Here is an 18,796-nt window from a genome sequence, read left to right as displayed (position 1 = left end):
CTGTTGCCATGCAATCAGCTTGACCTTTAGCTATTCTCGAACATAAGAATCTGTGAAAATCTAGTAGACACTGGCATCTGTGCCTTTTAAAATAGGAGTATGAGATGGAACAAAGACAAAGTCTAGATTCATGTCTGTGGAGATGTGCAGTCATGTATAGTCTGTCTGAATTACAAATCTGCATAGCACAAACATCGATTCTAATAATTGCATGTTCAACACATTTTCTCTGGCAATAATGAATGATTTATGACTGAATGAATTAACCAACAGATGTTGTCCCCGAATTCAGGCTATTAACATTCTGGCCAAATTATAGCTGAATTAAGACAAACTAATGAAAAATTCAATTACGTCTCTTCATTTTTACATAAATTTTCATAATAGGTCTGAGATTTGTTATTTTCATTCCTTTGGCCTCAAGCCACTTTTGTTGATTATGAAAGTGTGTGTGTGGACAGGAAGTGGAGAGGGAAATGGTTTGAAAATATAAGTTTGCAAAAAAAATTTTTATAAAAAACTAAATAAATTTTAAAATAAGTATTATTATTATTTTTATTAATCATCCATTATAAAGCTTTTCTTTAAATATATGCATCCATACTGTGTATATGTATTATATAAATACAAACACATGCACATATTATATATATATATATATATATATATATATATATATATATATATATATATATATATATATATGTGTGTGTGTGTGTGTGTGTTATGCTCACATACATATGTTTATATATATAATAAAATGCAATATATATATATATATATATGTACATACATGTAAATATTTTTAAATATATACTGTGTGTGTATTTAGATGTAAATAATAAATATATCTATATTATGTAAACAAAAACTTATTTTGGATGTGATTAATCATTTGACTTTAATTAATCATTTAATTCATTTCAATCATATAAATGTGTTTGTAGCTTCTAGCTGTGGCCCTTTTAGACTTCTATATTAGCTCAGAAGGATGCTTTAAATAACATCCTGGCCTCAGAGAACTGAAGAAAACTGTAATTTGGTTACTGCTGAGTCATTCGTATCATGACAGAATCAACAGAGATGGAGGAGAGATGCTGGTCAGCAAAGGTAATCTGATACAGGCTGCTGCTCATTCTCTGATTGGCTGGAAGAAGGAGCAAAGGCACAGGCATCTGCCTAAATGATGGATCTCAATCTGGGACAGCGGGGCTGCTGAGGCCCCTTTTATGGATGAACTTGGCTAATGGCCTCTTTATAGGATGAAGGCCACCCTGGATGGGCAAAAAAGATAAACACACTAAAGGGGGTGTGTGTCACATGCTCCTTTTATGAACAATTTCCCATATATTTCTAAATGTACATGCAAATATTTTATATTTAGAGACTTTATTCACATAACTTGAGTTATTATCCTTCAGTCCTTATGCAGATTCGCTTTCAGTAAGAGAAATGCTGCCACGGGCTTATCCAAAACCAGTCTATTTAAGTATTCATCTCAGCATAATCCTTGCATAAATTGAGACGAATGTATGCAAATGAACGACACCATTTACATATGAATGGACTTCTACTGTAAAAAGTGAACAGAGACCATACCGTACAATCAAAGGAGTTCATTCACATGGGTTTGTTTTGACCACATCCTACTGCTGCCTTTTGCGGGCTTGGCTAACTTGTTGTTTGTGTTGACAAGTGGTTATTCTCTTTCACCAGAAGAGAGATCAGAAGTCCTTGCTGCCAAGCTAACCTTTACGTTTCTGAGTTTATCCTATTAAACGAAGCTTCTGTCTGTTGCCATACCATAGCTACGAATGTTTGCTTTTTCTACTGAAACTTAGTTGGAATACTGTAAGAGTGTATCCCTTTAATAAAACGTTCATCTATCACACGTGAATACGAGGCCGTAGAAGTGTGAGAACCATCAACAGAATCCATCGTGTCAAGGAGGGTCTTTCTGAGTGTTTGTTCTGAATAGGGATGGATATTATCATGAAAACGAGACTCAAAAATTTACGATTTACAAAAATTAAACACCATAAAGCCAACCCAGTTGGAGGATATCAAACAAGTTTAAAATTATAAGGCGATTTAAGTTTTGTTTTCATTTGCCACACATTTCCAAGCAACAAGTTTGTTGTGTTTGATACAGCTTGGAAGTCTGGTAGTGTGTGATGTTGCCTAGTGTTTTGAAACCTGCTCAGATTTTAAAGGTTGTGTATTCCACCAAAAAGCAAACAACTTAACTAAACAAGAAGATATTAAGCATTAATAAGCATAAGCATTTCGGCTTATCAAATTAGTAATTCTTTTTTACAGTACAATAAACAATTTTGGTACATGTGCACTGTAAACGTATGTAATATATGTGACCCTGGACCTCAAAATCTTAAATCGATAGGGTATGTTTGTAGCAATAGCCAAAAACTACATTGTATGGGTCAGAATTATGCATTTTTATTTTAGGTAAAGAGAATATATTTTGTAAATATATTAAAACTTATTGTTTGATTGGTAGTATGCATAGCATATATGCATAGTTTTGTGGACCAGGGTCACATATAATGTATGTCATATGTAACATGTAATGTAAACACACACTTTTATAGTAATTTCAACCAATTCAGTTTATATCAAACTAATAATTGTTGTTTACTTATATACAGTAAGCTCTTTTGGTACATATGCACTGTAATGTACTGTGTAATTTATATAATATGTAACTAAATGTAAGCACTCGAAACACTCCACTCCAGTGGATCTTAAACAAGAAAACAGACAATAAATAAACACAATATGAAACACACAAGCACAAACAAAACGCAAAAATTGAGCCGACTGAGTTCTTGTTTACTTGTATACAAAATCTATTCAATTGATAGTTTGGGTTGCAGCATAAAACTTAAAAACAAAACATAAAAAAGATTGATTAAAAAATATATTGCCCTTTTAAAAGCAGTTTAATTGGTAAGATGAAGTACTGTATTTGTAAACGCTCTCTTTTGTAGTTCACAGCCATCTGAAGAATGTACTCTCAGAAAGAGTACATGGGAAACTTATTTCTTCTGATAGTACAAGTTCTTCTCAACAGCTCCTTCACTCTGAAGAAGACCTGAGTCAAGAGAGCGAGCCTGCCTGCTAATTTAACCATCACTCCGTGTCCAGGGCAACACACTTATTACACACACATGCCTATTATAAGAAACACAAAACGCTGCCAAACCCATCCATCTTTTTAATGTAAATCCAAGGAGAGGACACTACTGAGAGAAGCCCTCTCAACAGCTCTCCGCTGTCATTGAAGACTGAAAAGAACAAACCGCTCTTTACTTTAGCAGAGGATGCCTTCAGGCCAAACGAAAGGGGACATGATTAAATGTCTCTTTTCACACCAAAGCCCGAAGCCCTTGAAGAGGGAATTAGATAAAACTGTGGAAAAACAGATAATAAGGTTGAAGTTTGAAGTTTTTACAAGCTACAATATATTGTTTTGTTTGGCATCTTGGTTCATAAAGTAAGGTTTACTCAAAAGGTTTATGAAAAACATTGCTTTGACTCATTTGCAAGAGCACAAATGAAGTTGAATCAATGAGTCAAAGAAAATTGATTATATTATCTGTCTGAACGAACTGAGCTGGCTTCACAGCATGGATTTCATTATAGATGTTAACCCAACAAACACAAATTTGTCTTCTGAAGGCCGACCAAGCTCATAAATGCTTAAATGTATTTGTCGAACTAGCCATTACACCGTCGTGCTCAAAAACTAACAAATGACGTTTTCGGAAGCAGGATAATGCTAAACCGCAGTTTGCATTGTTTCGGAAAGACACTGGCTGGAGTTAGCATAGCGTTACTATCTAAATAAATGAGCTAACTTCATTTAGCACTGCGCTGGTGTGAGGTTATCTACAGCTAAAGGGTCACTCGTTCTTGCAGCGACAGCAGAATGAGAGAGCGTTCTTTCTCTCCTGAGCTTTTGGAAGTTGCTGATTGTCAGCAAGCTCCTGTCTGGCAACTCACGAACTGTATTGTTGCTTTATGCTGTTTATAGTTCAGTTAAGCTGAAAATACAGTGTGACCCGAACCACTCAGAGCAGAACTATTCACTTTGGGCATAAATAGCACGCTTTAAAATCACAGTGAGGACACTTGTTTTTAAGAGATGAATATTTTAGGGAAATAAAATAAGTTTTCAATTAAGTCATCTAGCAGTCTATCAGACCCTTAGCTGCGTCAATGAAAGTTTTTAAATGTGAAAAAACCTGGAAAAGCCAGATTTTGATATAAATGCTATAATCAGAGGAGACAAGACAACAATGGATTTATTGGTATTGTTGATGCCACACAGCTCTAAAATAAACATATGGTTTCTTTCCCAGCGGTTTACCTTCACAGACATAACCGACTCCCGTGTAACTTCTGTGTTTTTAACGTAAACTTGCATGCTAAAACCGTATATCATAAGTTTAAACTAATATGATTTAAAATGCATGATTTCAACTCGATAAACATGACAATCAAAACCAAAACAGATGTTTTTAGCAGGTACGAGCTGTAATGTTGCAGCTCTATTCTGGAAAAGGGGGTGGAAACCAAAAGCACATTTGCATTTAAAGAAACAGGCACGAAAATCAGCCAGTTTCTGCATTTTCAAAGTGATATAATAAATGATCTGTAGGATATTCTGAGCTGAAACATTCTGGGGACACCAGAGACTTTATTAAATTTTTTAAAAACGGGCATAATAAGGGGTGAATATTTTAAATAAAGTTCTCTTTAAATCAGAATTTTTGCAATTCAGTTAACTCATACATTTTGATGTGTCATACTTGTGATGTGTTCCACAGTAATAAAATAATAAAATCATGTGTTTTTATAATAAAGTCATAATAAAATGGCAGAAACCTCCAGATTACACTGTAGCTTTTGACACACGATTTGCAATGCATTTACAAAATGCAGTAACAAACAACATCTACTTTATCAATCTATCAGACCCTTAACTGCTTCAATGAAAAAAACTTTTCATATACTTAGAAGCTCATGGGAAATATAGTCATCATAAAATATAACCAAGGCCTCTCTTCCAGTAAATACCAATCACTGTTATCAACACAGAGCTCGACTGGAACACACAAAAAGGTACAAAAGGTTATTGTGCAATTTTCTACTGTATTGTTGGAAAAAATATGTATATAATCGAAAATAGACTGAGCTCTCAGAAACTACTACAAAGCATTAATTATTTAAAAAGCAGCCGGGAATGTTCAGAAATGACTCAATGGTTTCTGAAGGCTGCGAGTCATAAGTCTGACTTCATTCCTGCAGCTTTTTTCCCAGACCACATGTGTGACTGTAACAGGGGGACGTTATGTTTTATTCAACACTGGTTGTAAAGAGCTCTCAACTGCCCCACAATCTGTTGATCGGGCTACATAATCTGCCTCAGAGTATAAAATCTATCCGCTCTTTCCATCAGCAATGACAGGCTGAGGGGGTGGGACATGCGTTTCATAAAAGATCTCCTCTAAGAGAGGCCACAACACTGTAAACCACGCTTATTTATATTCTGGAGAAACACAGTGAGGGTTAGAGGTATATCAGTGACCAGACATCATGACTCTAGAAAAATGACAGCAGTCACAGCAGCGCAAGAAGTATTTCTAGTGTTCCAGCATGGTTTTGAATGTCAATTATTGTTGCTATGATTGTTCATATTTAAAACAGAGGTTTTTTATATTAAGATACTTTAACAATATGTTACCAAAATAGTATGAATTCTGTTTTTGTTCATACAAAACTTTATAAATGAATTGTGCAATAAGAAATTCATGGCCCTGTGCATAACCATTTTATTCAATGGAATGCTTGACTATAGGAACATTTTTTAGATATTTTCTGTTCTATTTCAGAATACAGAAGGAAAGATAGGCTAACTGGTTATTATGTATTATATTTTTAAGTATATCTATTTTTTAAAACTCACTTAAAAATATAAAACGTAACAATTCTGTTTTATTTAGATGTAGCATACTTCATTTTTTATAATAATTTTTTATATATGTTGCCAAAGTAGTACCAATTTTCATTTTTGTTTATAATATATCATAATTTATTATATACAATACAATTATAAATAAATAAAAAAATAAATGTACTATTCTATTTTAATGCATTGTTCTGTGAAATATCTTTCACAATTTATTTTAGAGAATATAGGGGGAAAGAATATCAATTAAATAATTTATTTAAAATGTGAAAAATGTGTCATTAAAGTAATACTGATTTAGTTTTTCTTTATAATACGTCACACTTTATTTTTAAATACTGCAAGTATTGTTTAAATAAATAAACAAATAAAATACATTCTCTAATATCTCTTTTCACAATATTTTTTTGAAATCATGTTGGAAAGGATCGAGAACTAGCTCTTAAAAATGCATTTTATTGTAAATTAAGATAATTTTAAAATATGGGTCAGTTCAGTTTTTGTTTAGAATATACCATTATTATAATAATTAAATTGATGTATTTTTAAACACATTTACTCTCCTATTTCTACACTTTGTTCTATAAAATCTCTTCTCACAGTTTATTTTAGCTAAAACCGGAGGAAAGGATGGGTTGGCACACTGCTCTCTCTGTTCCATCTGTTCGGCGCTCAGATAAACTGTGGTCATCTGTCCACATGCTGTATGTGGGTGAACAGGAGCTTTTACAGTATGTGCTGATATCACTACCATTACACAGTTCAAAATGTGCGATGATGTAACACACGTCATGCCATCTAATCTGTTTGTGGAAGCAAGAACAGAATTTCAGAGAAATACATGTAACTGTAGTCATGAAGCCAGAGTTCAAATCTGTATCACAGACAGATTAAAGGGAGAGATCACCAAAATGAAAATCAAAAAAACTTGGAATATACCACAATAGACACATTGACCGCTTTTATGATACTTGAGGTAGTCATCCACTAAAATTCTGGTGGTCACCATCCACTTTAATTGAAAAAAGCGGCATGCACATTCTACTGAAGAAACTCATTCAGATATTAAATCGCATGAGGGTGAGTAACCATAAACCAAAAACGCTTATAAAGAAGAATCATCATGGAGATATGTCAAAATGTGTCTCAGTCCACACAAACAAACCAAAAGCAAAAACATTATACGTCACAAAAACAACTTCACAGCTGCAGCAGCAGCAGCAGCCTCAAGTTCACGAGATCACTGCCTATTTCTGTCTGCTCTTTCCTCCTAAACACAGCTGAGCTCTGAAGCACCCCGTCTGTGTCTCTGCTCTAACGGGGCCAGACACTCTGGGTAACGTCTAAACACAGCAGGGATCATCATTAGGAAGAATCACATTCAGTCCATTCATTTCAAGTCAAAATCATTAGAATGCAGTTTTTATCATTGTGTTAACATGACTACTGATTTTTGTGGTTTATAGGGACAAAAACTTGGGTATGACAGAGGTATTATAATTTGAAGGTGGTTTTTGAGGACACCGCTCATGTCCCCATAATTAAAAAAACATACTAAGTGGTGTTTTCTGAAAAAAAGTTCCTGTAAGGGATAGGTTTAGGTGCAGGGTTGGTGTAAAAATATGGTTACAGTATAAAACACATTAAGCCTATGAAGAGTCCCCGTGAACCTCAAAAATCAATGTGTGTGTGTGTTTAATACATTAGTCTTGGTTGGAATATCAAGAATTGTGCATAATCTCAAAAAAAGTAACTAAAATGTAACTTAAAAAGATTGCATTTTACACTTAAAGATGAAGATGTCTTCAATTTTCATTTCCATTTTATTAGTATTTTTCCACAGAACCAGAGATATTTTCCCTCAATTAAATCAGAATAGATTATATAAGGTTTTATTCATCGATTGTCTCACTTGTTGCCTAACACTGCTGACAACCAGCATGTGCCCTCGGAGGCTAAATCGAACACTTTGTTGGAATGATAGTTTCCCCCCCTACAATGTGTACATTTGATTGTACTACATGTTTTACTGTATTCAACACTTTTAGCTACTATACACTGGATATAAAGTCCTCAATCAAGTAAGACTTTTTTGGCCCTGCATATTAACAAGTTTCACCTAAACTTCAACCCAGACACACTTCCTTTCAACATGACAACAATCTGCCAGCTAGAGGTGTGTGAGATATATATATCGCCTGTGATAATATCGTAATTGTTGTTTTGACGATGTGCGATTTGACATCATTGAATATTTTGCAAAACACACTCAAAACAACTCCACATAGCGCATGCATACATTACGTGAAGCCTGGACTAGTGCAAGTGCGCATTTAAAGTGTGTTCCTCTAAAAATTCTTGCATTTTTACAAGTTAATTGAACAAGAAATGAATTAAGAGACTTTTAGACACAATATTTCCTTTTTTTACACTATTTCGACAACAAACACAACCACAGATTTTCATTAGCATTTTGAGCAACGCAACAGTGATTCGTTTCTGAATGAATCATGCATTTAAACAGTTCGGTTCAGTCCCAGTGACTCACTTATTCACAGTGATGTATAACCACCTACTGCCGGCTTCATAAAGGTAAAAATGCCTTCAGGGGTCCACAGCTGCCAAAATATGATCATTTCTTTCAATTTCACTAACATCTTTTTAGATCATCTTGGTTTAGTGAAGAGGGACATGCAAGTCATAAATCATAAAAACACATCACTCATTCTTTTTCATCTTTTTTTGTATGCCTCTGCTCTGTTTCTCTCGCTATCTGAGACAAAACCAGCCACTGAACCACAATGAATACATCAAAACGTCAGTGGGAATCAAACAAAAAGCATCTTACCTGTTTGGACTGTATGAAAGAGCGGATCCTCCGGTTCCGACCAGACGTCAGCAGCTCAGAATAGCGTGGAAGCTGTAAAAAACAATGCCGTTGTTAAAAGAGGAGCTCTTATACGACAAAGCGAGTGACTGAAGTTTATGCTAATCTAAGGAACACTGAAGGACATTATAACTAATAGACAAAAGGGTTCGCAGATGCACCAAAAAGAGGGTATATTCCAATAAAATAAAAAAAAACACTCAACATTTGTTATTACAAAGCCCACAGGGATTTCTAAACATTATTGGTTCTGTGCAAACACAAAGCCATGCCGTATATCAGCAGAAAGAGTGTCAGAGGGACCTGCTTTCAACGGCACCCCTACATCACACGTGCTGGTTCATGGTCGCGCATATATTACCGTTTTCCCTCGAGACACACGCATTCATTTCACATTAACAGAAACACGGCCAATGACACAGCCTCCCCCTCAGCATCTTTTGATGGGAGACGGGCCACAAAGACGCTGTGAGGCAGAGCCGCGTCGCTTTACTGCATTGTTTTCTCAAATTTGAGGCAAACTGAGGAAACCTCCAGCCTCTAGTGAAGCTGTCACACACAGCTGCTGTCTCACAGAGACCAGAAAGAGGCAGACTGAGAGACAGAGAGAGAGACGCAATAAAACAACAACAAAAAAAATTCACACTAACTACCTCCCACCTCTCAGAGCTGACCTGAGGTGTTGTCATGGAGACGGCCGCATGCCGGCACGATGGGGTGAGAGAGAAAGAGAGGGAGAGAGATGAAGGGGGTTCTGAGAGAATAAAATATGTGATGCTGAGAGACAGATCTTACAATGTTTCAGAAAAATCTCCATTGTCAAAAATCTATCCACTCAATTCTTTTTCTCATCTATTCATCCATCTGTTTCTTTTTTAACCATTCATCCATTTAACCATCCATCCAGTCAGCTATTTCTATTTTTATCCAATCATCCATGCATCTATTGTTCTATTTATCCATCTAGCTATTTCTTTTTCATTATTCCATACATGTATCCCTTAATCAGTACATTTCTTTTTATGTATCCAATTATTTTTATTTTCATCCATCCATCCATTCAGACCTTTTTAATCTATCCATCCATTCATCCTTACATACATATTTCTTTATCTGTTCATCTACTGATTTTAAGATTAATTTCTTTATATATTCACCCATTCATTCAGCATCATTTTTCCATCCATCCATTCATCTATTGATCGGTTTCTTTTTCAACCATTCATTTATCCATTGCTTTTCCATCTATTCACATATTCATCCAGTTATTTATCCATCCATTCATTTCTTTTTCATCCATTCATCACCCATTTATCCATCCATTCATCTGACATCCATCCATCTCTGCATTCATTTATCTGTTGGTCTATTTTTTCATGCATTCATCCATCCATAAATGAGTTTTTCTTCCACTCCGATCATCCATTCATCCATCTATTCCTTTTCCATCCATTTCTATTTTTGTATACTGATCAGTAAATATACCCTATATCACTTACATCAGCATACATGACGGTATCTCTCTACTTAACTATATTAAGCATATCACAAATTGGCAAATAAAACATAAAAAGTTTTCTCCCATCACCTCAATGCATGCTGCGATAAAACTTTTGGTTTTAGTTGTACACCTGCAGACCTCCCATCAGCAGACACTATGACTTCAGAATAAACAAATCAGCACACACAAAGACAAATCAGACAGGTTTTAACAGGTAAGGTGATACCAGGTGTGTTCAGAGCAATGGACAAAATGCTGTTTGTTCTAAGGAACTATAGTCACAAAACCTGAGTCAAAGAAGTGAAAGGAAATAGTTCACCCTGGAGGTGTAACTTTGACCCACAGGGTGTGAGAAACGCAAATGTTACCCTGATAAATACCAAAAAACCCCTCAAGATCAAATCACTGAGAACAAATTAAACAACGCACCAAACAAAGGGTCATTCTGGGTAAAACAAAACAAAAAAAACATCATTTTTAGCAGCTATTACCTTAATACTGAAATGAGTGAACAGCAGTCCTCTCCCGGTCACGGTGTGTATCAAGTGTGTATCTCGCTAAGCATTCTCTTTGGCTCGTGCAGCGTGTGTGTGGCCGGTGAGCGCTCTGACAGGCATCTGCCTCACACACACACACACACACACACACACATATATGCGGCCGCTGTACTCTCCCTGGCATCCACCCCCATGTGCCTGCCTCCTAACTCGGTGAGATTAACACAGCCCTTTGTCACCGTACGAAGGGGGTTAACACATTTCCTGGAGCAAACCAAAAGCATCCGTAGTGACTGACGGATGGAGAGAGGCAGAGAAACAAAGATACGGAGCAAAAAGGTATACAGTGATATTTATACATTTAAAGAGCTATGGATACACATCAGGCTCATTTAGCGGGTCTGTTTGTTCTGTCAAGTGCTTGCTTGAACATTTTACTTTAATGGAACAGAATCGCAGATGTGCTGGAGATCCCAATTAACCCCTAAGAGTGTGAAATGGCTGTCAAATACAAAAGCTGCGCAGAGCTTCAACACTTAACTGACAAAAGCCTCAATCGTCATTGACTGAGGATCCTGTGGATAGAGATTGAGTGCAGATTTCAGATCCAACAGAAACCTCAAGACGCTCCTGAATCAGAACAGGCATCCGTCTCGGATAAACACATTTAGACTTTATTGTTTTCTATGCAGTCTTCAATAAAAGGCATATTATAAAAGCAGAGCATTCATCCTAATGTAACTAGATGTGATTTTACAGCCCTCTGAGCTCACGAAACAGCCTTCGATTTTGACATAATGACTCATAATGTCATATAATGGTCATTTTAAAGGTTTAGAGCATCTGTTGACGTGAAGTCAACATGTATTCTCGTGTGCAGCCCATATTGCCTTATTTTTGAGCAGCACACATATTCAGAGAGCAAAACCGTATTAATTTTACCCATTAAGATGACAATGACTCAATGGCTTTTAGGTTGTTGGCTAAAATGTGAAAGTATGCTAAGAGTAAAATCGTGCACTATACTGCTGTGCACAATATATATATCAAGGAATATTTGGTAAGAAAGTAAAAGGCGTTAATTTTTTATGAATTCTGATATTAAATTACAATTTCATATATCTTACCTTGCTGCAATATTCAAATATAAGAAAAAAATCAACAATGACCATTAAAAGCATCATTAATAAGATGATATCTTAGACATGATGAAAAGCATTTTATAAATTGGTGGCAACAATAATATAATAAAAAAAAAAAAAGAAGAAACTAAATAATATGGTTCTAATAGGCTGACAGCGGTTGCCAAGCAATGTAGTAACTTGGCTCATTATTGATGACTTCAACAGACTTCACAGGGGTGTGTGTGTGTGTGTGTATGTGTCTGTGTGTGTCTGTGTGTGTCTGTGTGTGTCTGTGTGTGTGTATGTGTCTGTGTGTGTCTGTGTGTGTCTGTGTGTGTCTGTGTGTGTGTCTGTGTGTGTGCTCAGTTCATACAATCAAAATGTGCCATAGAGTAAAAAGTGATCTAAAAACTGGATATTGAAATATTGTATGTGACATATACCAGTTTGTACATTCCTGTGCCTCCCTGTATTGTATATTTCTGCGAGCATGAACAGATATATCTCAGTAACCTAAAATTAATACCCGTATCAAATAACGAAGGGCCCATTTTACCATACTGTAGCTTTTCGAGTATCATATGAGTGAGGACATGTAGATACAGTCTAGAGTATATATGAACAGAAAGAAAAGCACTGATTACTTTCCCCGGCTCTCAGCTTTAATTTACCCTGTCTGAGTGTTAACATCCGTCAGACTGGGGTCCCTCACACACACACACACACACACACAAATGACCGAATAGACTGAGCGCTGGAGAGCCACACAAAAGGGCATGGAGAGGCCTTTTCACACAGCAGATTTAGCACACACCAGCTGGGCTTTCAGCACAGAGACGAGTCGCCACTGAACTCTCTGTCATTTCCACTTCAGCTCTGAGTTACACAGTTATCCACACTAGCAGACAATACACGACATAATTCCCACCAGACTTCCAACAGCACTAGAACGGAAACAAAAGATCTGCTTCTTTTTAACTTTTTAAGTTCATAATCCACTTGATGTTGTGCAGGATCACATTTGATATATGCGCACACACACACACTATACTTATAATTTCCAGAAAATGCATACGGTATCTCTGACTCAAGTTTAAAAATGGAACGTAGCCTACAGTTTGCTATGTCAACTAGAAGCTGTAAATATTTGACTTCATATGAAATATGAAGAGACTCTGTATGTGTGAATGAATGAATGGCAAAGGTGCACATTTTTGTTTACTACTACACTGAAGCATGTGACGCCGTCTGCTATCTCGGTAAGGACATAAATACATGAACATATCCAGAACTACTCTGAGAGTGACTTGCATTTTATGGTTTCTTTTGAGTAAAACCAGTGTCATATCACATACACAAAGAAATGTAAAAAGGTATTCACAGCAACCTGTCAAAATAAAAGTTTGATTTAAACATTAGAAATATATTACTAATGTATGTGATAGGCTACTACTACCACTACTGTTTACTAAATTAATAAACTTTATTTATTTATCTATTATTAGTAATCTCACAATATTTCATTATAATAGAAAATCCCCTATTATTTAGCAAAAAATAAAATGTGTTTAAAATTAACAGATATTAAACACATAATGATATATAAACATTTTGAATACTTTTATTATTTATGGAAAAACTTGGCATTGCCATCAATGTATAGTTATGATAGGTTATGATTTAATTTGGATTTCTCTGCCCATATTTTTTTTTTTCCTCTCATAGAGAAAGTTGCCTATACCAACCATTATATGACTGACAGACTATAGTGGTTTTGACTCTCAAAATTAGATTATTACAATTAATGGCAAAATTTATGTCTGGAAATGTAAACTGATAATTCACACTGACACATACTGCAAAACTGACTTAAAACCATTTTTATCTGGAGAAAATAATAGTGTTCTAATCATTTTGGCCACCACTGTACTACGACATGTAATAATATGTTTTATATCTAAGTTGTGAGTTGTTTTGCCATTATGAAGACGACTGAGGAACAAAAGAGGAGCAAAAGGAAGTGAACTGGAACTGTTGGCATGATGCCCCCCCCGGGGAGGACACACATCGCAATAAGACACTGTTATTTGATTTTTATGTTAATGATGTGGTTTGAGCATAGGCCACATGCCAAGAGAGAGATGGAATGGCTGTAGGGTTCCACACACGACCGCATGGTTCGTAAAAATCTACTGAAATCACAAAATCACAAAATAAGAAGTGGTGCAAAATTACATTTTAGTGGTACATTATTTAACTAGTATAACTACAATGATTAAAAAAAAAAGACTTGCCATCTAAAGATATGTTTAAAAATTATAATAATGTACATTAAAAAAATGTAAACCTAAAATCAACATTAAAATAATAATAATAATAATAATAATAATAATAATAATAATAATAATAATAATAATAATAATAATAATAATAAATAAAATTTATAAAACACACAAAACAATATTTCTGTTCCATTTTACTAGCATCAATATTAAATTTATGTTTTATTAATTGATATTTAAATGACATGTACAAATGTCAAAATGGCTATTTAATACATTTTTTAAATGTTTTTCTCTTTCAGTCCAGATTTCCTGTGTTTTAACGGCTTATTCAGGCACACAGTGTATTAAAGCTCTCACAACTAATTTTACCCGCTGATGACTAGGTGTCTTCCATTTTATTGATCCTCCTGTTTATATAAAGGGCACAGTTCTCAAAAACAGTCAATAAAACAGCATTCAGCCCTCTCCGATAAGGTCAGCATATATTGGCCATATTTTCAGCACAAAGCTCTCATTACCACGCTGATTCCTGTTCGTACGGTAATAAACAATACTCCTGGGTTTATAGAACACACAGTAAACATCAACGGCGGAGATCGACTCTTATCTCCGAACGGCCGCATAGCTCAGTCTCTCTTTCAAGCTACTGATCACACAACATCATTACCATGGAGACTCAACCAGGCAACAAGGCGACGAGGCCCGGCGACGGTGGGGCCACCCCGGTGACCTCGACCCACCAGACATTAAGCCGGCACTCCGGAGAGAAACTAATCTTGTGTAACGTACAATGAACAAGCGACGAAAGAACAAACCAAAGCAAAGAAGCAGACACCGAGGGAGAGTCGGCCGAGAGAAAGCTAATGAGAAACGTATTCTTCAAAAGAAAACACGACAAGCTGGTGGTAATAAAAAGAGAACGGAGAGAACTGGGGAACTACAGGGCCGTATTTCACTCTGAGGGGAGCTATACGTCTGATGGATGAGAGAGGGTCGGGAAAGGCTTCTGTGATGGCTATTATTAGCTTCACTACAGAGGGAACAGATTTCTCCTTAAGCCAGTAACTCAGCCGATTGAGAAATCTTCTCAGAGTGACTCCCCGAGGCCCGTGAATCACCCCGGACACACTCGCCCTGCGGACAGCCCACTGAAAAGTAACAAAGTCAGCCGAGAGAGACATTTGAAAATATCTCTATTCAGTGAGCATCCAATATGACATTTGGATTTTTATTCTTGCTTTTAATATTTTTTTTTTGTTGCAGTAGATACATGGCTTCCTGAAAAAGGTTGATTGCTTTACCTTTGCAGAATACATAACACAATAAATTCATATAAATTAAACGATTTTATATTATTAAAAAACAACTAAAGTTTATATTTGAGTTCAAGATACTTAAAATTACATAAATAACAATATCATTTTTTTTTAAATAAAAGTCAATATGTTTATATTTGTTTAGAATACTTAATAGACTATAATATTGTATAAATAATTTTTTTATTTTGTTAAAAATATAAAATAACCACTAAAGTATATACCCTTTCAGAACAAAATTATGCACAAAATAAATGTACACATAATACAATTTAATTAACAAATATTTTGCTAACTAAAAATAAAATACATAAACCACTACAGTTTATGTGTGACCATGGTTTCATAAATACATGATAACACAGTACAATCATATAAATAAATTATTTTATTTTAAAAATTGTATTTTGAAAATAACTTGCAACTTTGTGTATTTGACTCTTGTCCCTTTCTGATTATACATTATTTACATACTAAAATAATATCATAAAACAACATATCTGTATTTTATTAAAAATAAAATAAAATAAACAAGACCATCCTGTTTACTGAATGATTGTACATTAACTCTGATTTACACACCATATAAGAGTTTGTTGTAATAACACATTTTTTTAAAACAAGGGATAAGTTTGTCTACCAACTAATAAACAGCAATGATCATCTTGACACTTCAAATATTAAAAAAAACCTCCATAACACAAATCTTGAGCTTTATTAAAAAGCAAAGCATCTAAAAGGCAAAAAAGATTTACATACATCAAAATGTTGCGAAAACACTGTCACTGCAATATTCAGCAAGAAAAATCCCAGAGATGTACTGCAGACGATCAAACACTTTTCAAATTTGCCTAAATTTCCCTCATGAAAACACTCACGGATTGTGCTTTCAGAAATCCGATTCACCATATTCCCACCTGATTTCAAACCGATGCAACGCAAAATTGATCCAAGACGTTGCTATCCATCACGAAATGCTCCGTCAGAACTAACTCTAGCGTGTAAGTGCCCTAATTCTGAAAACCTCACCGCATTTGTAACGTTTCACCTCAGTGTCCCGCAGTGACAGCCCCAAGAAGAGCTTTTCTACGATGACTTACAGCCGACAATAAATAACAGGAATGTCTTAATTCCACAGAGAAAGTGAGAGTGCCGACAATATTATTATCCGAACGGCAGAATCACCTGCCAGATAAGTGAATAAAAAGACGATGTTCCAGAGAAAAATGAGTTCAAAAGCACGTGGCGAGCAGACCGACACATTCTATCATCTTAGAAGGTCACAGCATAGGCGCTATTAAAACAAACACCTCCCTATCCGAGAGGTTCTGAAAGAGTCAACTGTATTTGGCCTCTACCTGACAAAATGACAAAAGTGATTGTCCGCAACAGAGCAGCACATTAGAGCCTCATTTGGCCCTATGTGTAAGCAGTCAGGCTTGAGCAGGCAGCGATGTCATTTCCATGCGCCCGTCTGTGTCTCTGACGCCTCTGGCAGCAACAGACGCTCAGAGCACGCATGCAAAATGAATCGGAGTCTTGATTTCCATTATACAAAGTGGCCTTACCAAAGCACGAGTGACCTGCATTCAAATTCACGTCTGTCATGTGGACGGTGTCGTAAATCAAGAGAGGCGCAGTGCGTTGTGGAGCAGCCCTGACATGCCTTCATATCAGTTTCGTGGACACAGATGCGTGAAGCAGATAAACAGATGCAATCCCTCTAACGGTTATGAATATTGAGCTATCGCTTAAAATTTGAAAACTTTATCATTTAAAAAAAATGCATTATGAAAAATAAAATGACGATAGAACTAACTTTTTGCCTCTTCGTATGCTAGGCAACGATTACTCGCATCCAAAATAAATGTTTTTTGTGTACATAGTGTATGTAAAACGCACACAAATGCACATGTACATATTTAAGAAAAATATATATATTTATATATTAAATATATTTATATATAATTAGTGCTGTCAAACTTAATTGAAATGAATCCCATCCAAAATAAAAGTCTTTGTTTATAAGATATATTTGTGCGCACTGTGTATATTTTATGTATATATAAATTGTGTTTCGAAAATATTCACATGTATATATCAACATATATATACTTTACATATGCGGTACACGCACATGTATTAAACAAAAACTTTTATTTTAGATGGGATTAATAGCGATTCGCCCAAAACCAAAATTTCTATCATTTATAAAGTAATTTTATTTACCACAACTGCAACATTATATCACAATATCTCAATGCTCTTTATAATCATCAAAATGTACAGTTTTGCAAACGGTAACGACTGAAATACTTTAACACTTACCCTATTCCGGGACAAAAATGACATCAAACCGCTAGGTGCTTCACCATATTCCAAAGAAAGACAGGAAAAAACAAGAAAAAGAAAGAAAAGAAAGCACAAGAGCAAAATAAACAAACAGTCGAGTGTTGACTTTTGCTCTGATGGTCTAGAGCTCATGAAGGTCGTATGCATTACAGATTACAGGCTTGGCATGTGAAGTAGGAAGTCAAGTACTATTCAAACTGAGACCAAACCATCAAAGCCTCAATTTAGCAACTTCAGGGTTTTAGGATGTAAACTAGCCGTCCGCTCTAATACGTAACACATTATACCTGACTAATGAATTAAAAACAATATGCAGCTGCCAGACTAAATTAGTAGAATAAATTAGTTTTAAATTATTCAGTGTTTATGCCACTGGCACTAAACTGCCATATTATCATCCAGAGTCACCTACGTTGCCAGAGGTCTAATTTTTATCACACATTTAACATAATTTTAACATCTGAACTCAGTGGAAAATACACCCCAAACGATGAATCAGCCCCCTGGAAAAACCACAGAACTGGCTCTATATATGAACAGACTACTGGAATGACGCATGCGGAGCCGAGCAAAACTAAATATTTCATTTTAAAATTAAAATAAAACGGACTTGAATTAATCTATTGGGAATGCAGCGTGTAGTTTTTGTTTTCGCTGATATTGCTATTTAACCAAAACTGAAATTACTGTATTAAAGGGTTACTTCACCCCAAAATTGAAATTCTGTCATTAATTACTCACCCTCATGTTGTTCCAAACCCGTAAGACCTTCGTTCAACTCAATTTAAGATATTTGTGATGAAATCGGGAGCCACCTGACCCTCCACCGAAAGCAACGCAAC

General features: G+C 35.4%; 1 protein-coding gene across 14 annotated transcripts in view; it reads right to left on the bottom strand.

Moving 5' to 3' along the window:
• Positions 1 to 18,796, bottom strand: part of nrcama (neuronal cell adhesion molecule a) — a 47,737-nt gene that overhangs the window by 20,883 nt on the left and 8,058 nt on the right. For 13 of the 14 annotated variants that reach the window (XM_043236939.1, XM_043236941.1, XM_043236942.1 and 10 more), the window contains exon 2: positions 8,841 to 8,912. The gene's annotated coding sequence lies outside the window, so the exon portion shown is untranslated. Of the gene's footprint in view, positions 1 to 8,840; positions 8,913 to 10,871; positions 10,983 to 18,796 lie in introns of those variants that run through there. The other variant, XM_043236929.1, reaches the window with a different exon arrangement.

This window comes from Puntigrus tetrazona, chromosome 4 (genome assembly GCF_018831695.1).
Source record: "Puntigrus tetrazona isolate hp1 chromosome 4, ASM1883169v1, whole genome shotgun sequence".
NCBI lineage: Eukaryota > Metazoa > Chordata > Actinopteri > Cypriniformes > Cyprinidae > Puntigrus > Puntigrus tetrazona.
The sequence above is the reverse complement of the archived record's forward strand: the minus strand, read 5'-3'. Positions and strand labels throughout refer to the sequence as shown.